The sequence below is a fragment of the Passer domesticus genome, chromosome 8 (assembly GCF_036417665.1).
Source record: "Passer domesticus isolate bPasDom1 chromosome 8, bPasDom1.hap1, whole genome shotgun sequence".
Classification (NCBI taxonomy): Eukaryota; Metazoa; Chordata; class Aves; order Passeriformes; family Passeridae; genus Passer; species Passer domesticus.
In genome coordinates this window covers 5,203,705-5,209,567 of record NC_087481.1, presented here as the reverse complement: position 1 = coordinate 5,209,567, position 5,863 = coordinate 5,203,705, and the positions used below count along the sequence as shown (strand labels likewise).

The following is a 5,863-nucleotide window of genomic DNA, read 5'->3' as shown; positions in this document are numbered from 1 at the left end:
TTTCAAAGGACTTTGGGTTTTGCTTTTGCCTTGGCTATTCTGAGAGTTTTGTGCAATCATGGCCTCCAATTATCTGCTGTAATTAGTCCCTGGAGAGGCTTTGTCAGGAGCAACACTCAGTGGGGCTCATTAATACTTCAAGGTACTTCAGTTATTTTAACATAGTTGGTGTTTCCCTTTTGATACAGACTCTGTGAGAATTTGTGCAATCATGGCCCCAATTATCTGCTTTAATGAGTCCCTTGAGAGCTTTGTACTGACACTCAGTGGGGCTCATTAATACTTTGAGATACTCAAGGTTTTTAAAGTACTTTGAATTTTCCTTTTCACACTGAGTCTTTGAGAAGTTTGTGTGCCATCCTGGCTTCCAGTTCTCTTCTCCAATAAGTCCATGATCAGCCTGTGTTGGGGATTAGTAGGACCCATTCATGACTTGACATACCTGGGGTTTTCTTCTGACTTTGACTCCTGGACAGGTTTGTACAATCTCCTCTCAGGTCCTGACGTTCCAGGGCTCAGCTCCAAATGCACCACGGGGCTTGTTAGCATCAAGCAAGTCCTGACAAACCATGGCTCTGTCTTGATTTCCCTCTGCTCTAGTGCTGTTCATCAGGAAGGTTTCCTCCTGCAGAAATATTTCAAAAATTTTCTAGTAAATATGTATTCCTATTTTAAATGATGTCTTTTATTATTTTTCTCATTACACAAGAGGTGATTGAAGCATTCTGTGATTGATATTGATCCAGGGACTCTCCTAAGGAGGTCTGGCCTGTTCTGAGAAGCTGTGCCTTGAGCTCTGACCCAGTGTCAACAACCTTGCTCCACATTCCCCATCCCCATCCTGTCTCTCCTCACTCACTTGGGATCTGCTTTGCTTGGAGATCTGACTGCACACAGCCAAAGAGGGATTTTGTCTTTTTAATTCTTTGAAGCAATCTAAAACTCTTGAGTTTCTCTGTAGAAAACATAGACCCTCTTCAAGTCTGTGCCAAGCCCAAGGTGCCACCAAGGTGCCAGCATGGCCACTCCAGACCTGCCCTGGGCCAGCTGTGAGGGTGGATCATCATCCCAGCCTGCATTGGGCCATTGCAAAAACCAAAATTCTGCTTAATTTGATGTGATTTCTGTTAGGGACCGGACACCGTCGTACCACAGATACAATATTTTCTAAAATGTCCTTGTTGACCACACCAGAAACAGATTTTTGGGCCCTGTAATTGTTGCTGGGGCCCCTTAAAGGGGAATGGCATGGCCACTAGGGCCTCTGCAACTCCTTGCCCAATGGCCTGGGCTTGTATGGCCGCTACGTGTTCTGCTGTCCTGAGGCAATTACAGCCTCAATCATCTGCAGGAGTGTGGGTTCCATCTCTAGTGGAAGGACACGCAGCCCTTTCTTACATTCCAGGTTGGCATTGGCTACCCCCAATGATTTTAGTAATTCATTTTGAGTCTTTTCATCCCAGACTTGTTTCTCTAGTGCCTGTTTAAGGCAATCAATCAATTTCATGCAGGGCTCTCAGGGTTCTTGTCTTATGTTTACATAGTCCAAACTGGGGGTGCTACCATCCGGTACCCGGATTAATGCTTTCAAAGCCATCTCTTTTATATCGTCCAGTACTTCTCTGGGGATACCTGCTGCTTGATCATCTGGCAGGCTGTGTTGTCCTTTTCCAGCTAAATGGCTGATTGTCAATTGCGCCCTTGCCTCATTATTAGCATAGTCTGCTATTAATTGATTTAGTAATCACTTCCATCCCCCTTTCCCACAGGGTGTATTCTGTAGGTGACAAAAACATGGTCATAATATATTTTAAATCACAGGGGGTTACATGTGCTGTGAACATGGCCCTCATTAGGCTATTAAAACAAGGTGAGTCCTGCCTCTAGTCTTTAGCTGCCCTACAGAGCTCCTTGATTTCCCCGTAAACCTGTGGCTGATACCTGGGATTCTGCTCCCTTCTTTCATCATGTCCTGGGGCAATGAGGAGTTTCAAGACTATTTGCCAGTCTCCTTCCTTAACTGCTTCCTTCCAGATCCTTTCCCAGGGATCTTCTAGCCTTGAGGGGAGAGGTGGCTCTGGGGAATCCAAAGTGTCTTCTGGGGAGGAAGAATAACTTGGAGCAGAAACACTTGGATTAGAAATAGTGTGACAGTTTGGCTTAGTATCCTTGACCATGGGGTTTATGTTGTTGCCGAAGGGTGAGTAAAGGGTGCTGCCATTTTGTCATTTTCGGGAGCTGTGGCCCAGGGTGGAGGTGGAATGAATGACAGTGGAGGTGTGACCTGCAGTTACAGGGGTGGAGTCTGGAGGTTCATTCAGAGTGGAAGAGAAGGTTGTGGTAGCAGGAGGTGGAGGAGCCAAGATGGAGGGAGGATGGCCAGGCTCCCGAGCCACATTCGGACTTCTTCCATCTTGGGTCTCCAGGGCACAATGCTCCAAGACAGCGTGGCCATTGCCATCTTGGACCATCATGGAAAGTCCAAGAAAGGCAGGTTTCGGGGGAGGTCCCGGGTTAGGAGTGACTGATGGATCAAGTTTTCGACTCAGAGCTTGCTGGTGAAGGGTCTCAAGGATGGTGTAGAAGAAGGGGCGCATGCGGGTGCAACGGGGTCCCTTTTGATCGAAAGGTTCTACAATTTAAATCCCACAGAGTCACAAAATTCAGTAGTATGGATATCGTCAGCATAAGTGTCTGGAAAATTTTGAATGATCCACCTCACGATTGATTTTAATTTGTTCTTTGAAAATATTTTGTCATGATCAGTGAGAATTAACTTAAAGTGTCCATACAAGCTCCTTTCTACTTTGGACAACTGACCACCCATTTTTCTCCTTCTCCACTTTGGGGGGAACAGCCACCGGAATGCCCCAAATCAATTACGGGATGTGGATCCGTATTTGAAAAAGACGGTGACAAAATAGGCGATAAATATCCTGCATTTTCCCAAACCCACCTGAAATCCTCCACAGGAAGAAACCGTCATCGTCCCCACCAATGCTGGCTCAGGTCCCTCAAAGTGATGGGAAATCCACTGGGCCCACAATCCACAATCCCGGGGAGCACTGGCCTATCTGTCAGCTAACCCCAGCTGATGTAACTGAATGTCAGGGTCCCTGCTCAGGGGCCAGATGTCACAGTGAGGGTGGCTGCAACAAACCTCTCTGGTTCCCTGACTCAAGAGTGAAGTTGGCAAAAATGAAAAGGAGTGGGTTCAATGGAATTGCCCCAAAAGAACTTCAATTATGGGGTGAAAAACAATAAACATGGAGAAGTTGAGCACAGCATGAAGGGCAGGATCCAAAGACCTGAGATAAAGGGAAAGCAACAACATATACACTTGGGGCTAGAGAACTAGAACAATACTCATATAGGGGAAACAAGTAACCAGTAGGGAAGCAGAACTTGGACAACTGAACTTAACAACACTAAAGGCTTATGGGAGAACTCCCAATCTCATCCTAAGTTAAACAAATGATTCCCAGGGCTTGAACCTCACGCTGGGTTCTTTTGGAGTAAAATCTGGCTGACTCCGAGTTACAGCCGGGCTAACTCCCACACTGCTGCTTTGCACTGGCCCCTTGGGACCGTGGGGCCCAACAGAGCCACAGTGATGTCCTTGGTTCCATGAGGCTCCACAGTGTCACAATGCCCCTGCATTTCACAAGGCCACCAAGTGTCACACTGGTCTTCATAAGAAGGAAACCACAGAACCCCCATGTTTCAGGAGCTGATGAATGGCAGCCACCAGAGGCTAAGGCAAGCCTGACCTGTTTGTCCTGGCAGGTTTGTCTGGGAGCAACCCTTGGATATTCAAAATTATGAATGTGGAATCCTAATTTCAGACATTTGTGCCTGGAGAAGGAGGATTTTTTCCACAGAAAGAAAAACATAGAGCCCTTTCCAGTGTTTGGAAAACAGGTCAGTGCTGGCACTCAGGAATTAAAGACCATCCAGATCTGTCTCCTCTGGCAGCTTATGTCTGGCAGCAATCCTTGGATACACAGAAATTCGAAGGTGGATCCTAATTTTGGCCATGGATACCTGGAAAAGATGGACAGTTCTTTTCCATACAAAGGAAAGCCCAGAGCCCCAGTGTTTCAGGGGCAGATGGGAGTGGCCTTCCACATTCCAAGGTCAGCCAGACCTGTCAGGTGACTCCTGGGAGGGCAAGACATCCAGACCTATTTTGTGTTCTCTTGGTTCCATAGGGCCCTGCAGTGTCACATGGCTCTATGCTTCCATGAAGTCTTGCAACATCACAGTGGTTCTCTTGCTTCCATGATGTCCTGTTGCATCATAATGGCCCCTTGGTTACACAAGTTCTTAAGGATCTTAATGGTCTCCATGGTTCCAAAAGGCCCCACAGTGTCATAATGGTCTTTGTGTTCCATGAAGCCCTGCTGTGTCACCATGGCCGCTTGGTTCCGTTGGGGCCCAGTAGTGCAACAATGGTTCCACAGCTTCCCACAATGTCACAATGACCCCTTCCCTCCATGAGGCCCGGCAGGGTCACAATGGCTCTTTGGTTCCCTGGGACCCCACACTGCCACAATGATTCCATAGGGCCTTGCAGTGCCACAATGGTCTCCATGGATCCATGGTGCCCCACAGGATCACAACGGCCCTTTGGCTCCATGAGGCCCTGAAATGCAACAATGGCCTCTTGGTTCCACAAAGCCCTGCTGCTTCACACTGGCCCCTTGGGGCCATGCAGCTCAACAGAACCGCAGTGATGTGCTTGGTTCTGTGAGGCTCCACAGTGTCACAGTGGTCCCTTGGATCCATAGTGCTCTGCAGTGTCACAATGCCCCTGCATTTCACAAGACCCAAAAGCGTCACAATGATCTCCATGGTTCCTCAAGACACTACAGTGTCACAATGATCCCCTTGGTTCCACAAGTTCCTACAGTGTAACAATGCCCTTTGGCTCCACAATGCCCCACAGTGTCACAGTGGTTTCCACAAGAAGAAAACAGGCAAGCCCCAGGGGCAGATGAGAGGCAGTCACCAGAGGCCAAGGCTAACCAGACTTGACTGTATTGGCAGATTTTGTCTGGGAGAAAGCCTTGGATATAGGGAATTTTAGAGGTGCAATCCTAATTTAAGCCATGGGAGCCTAGACAAGAAAGATAGTTCTTTTCCATAGGAAGGAAAGCACGGAGCCCCAGTGCTTCACAGTCAGATGGGAAGTGGCCCTTGACATGGCAAATTCAGCAGGACCTGTCAGACAGGCCCCAGGAGGCCAAAGCAGGCAGACCTGTTCCATGTTCCGCTGATTTCATGGGTCTCCACACCATCACAATGGTCTTCTTGATTCCATGAAGTCTGGCAATGTCACAATGGCTTCTTGGTTTCATGAGCCCCAACAGAGTCATAGTGGTCCCTTGGCACCATGCGGCCCTGCTGTGTCACAATGGCTCCTCGTTTCTATGAGCTTCCACAGGGCCCCTGAACTGCACAATGGTTTCCTTGATTCCATGCAGTTCCACAGTCCCACCACAGTTTCCTTGGACCCGCATTGTCACAAGTGACCCTTGGTTCCATGAGGTTCCGTACTGTCACCATGGTCGCTGTCAGAGTCTGGATGAGATCGATGTCCCGAGACACCTCGGGATGCTCGGAATGCCCGTATGGGGCCAGGGCCGGGTCAGGCCTTGGGTTGTGGTGGGACAGAGCCCCGTCCCCAGCCCTGGCAGAGCTGTCAATCACACAGCAGGGGCGGTGCTATCCCAGCTGTGATTGGCAGCAGAGCAGGTGTTGATGGGACAGGAGCCCTGCGGGGCTGGCAGGGACCTGCAGCTTGCAAGGTGCTCTGCTCTCCCTCAGGTGCTCTCAGAGAGATCCAATCCCAGCTGGGCAC

At 48.9% G+C, this 5,863-nt stretch overlaps 1 long non-coding RNA gene across 1 annotated transcript; it reads right to left on the bottom strand.

Moving 5' to 3' along the window:
• Positions 1 to 221: 221 nt before the first annotated feature.
• LOC135305774 (uncharacterized) lies at positions 222 to 4,354 on the bottom strand. The gene is made up of 3 exons (XR_010366759.1): positions 4,148 to 4,354; positions 1,942 to 4,044; positions 222 to 625 (listed from the first exon to the last, which is right to left on the bottom strand). It is a non-coding gene; the product is annotated as an uncharacterized LOC135305774 (long non-coding RNA).
• Positions 4,355 to 5,863: the final 1,509 nt, after the last annotated feature.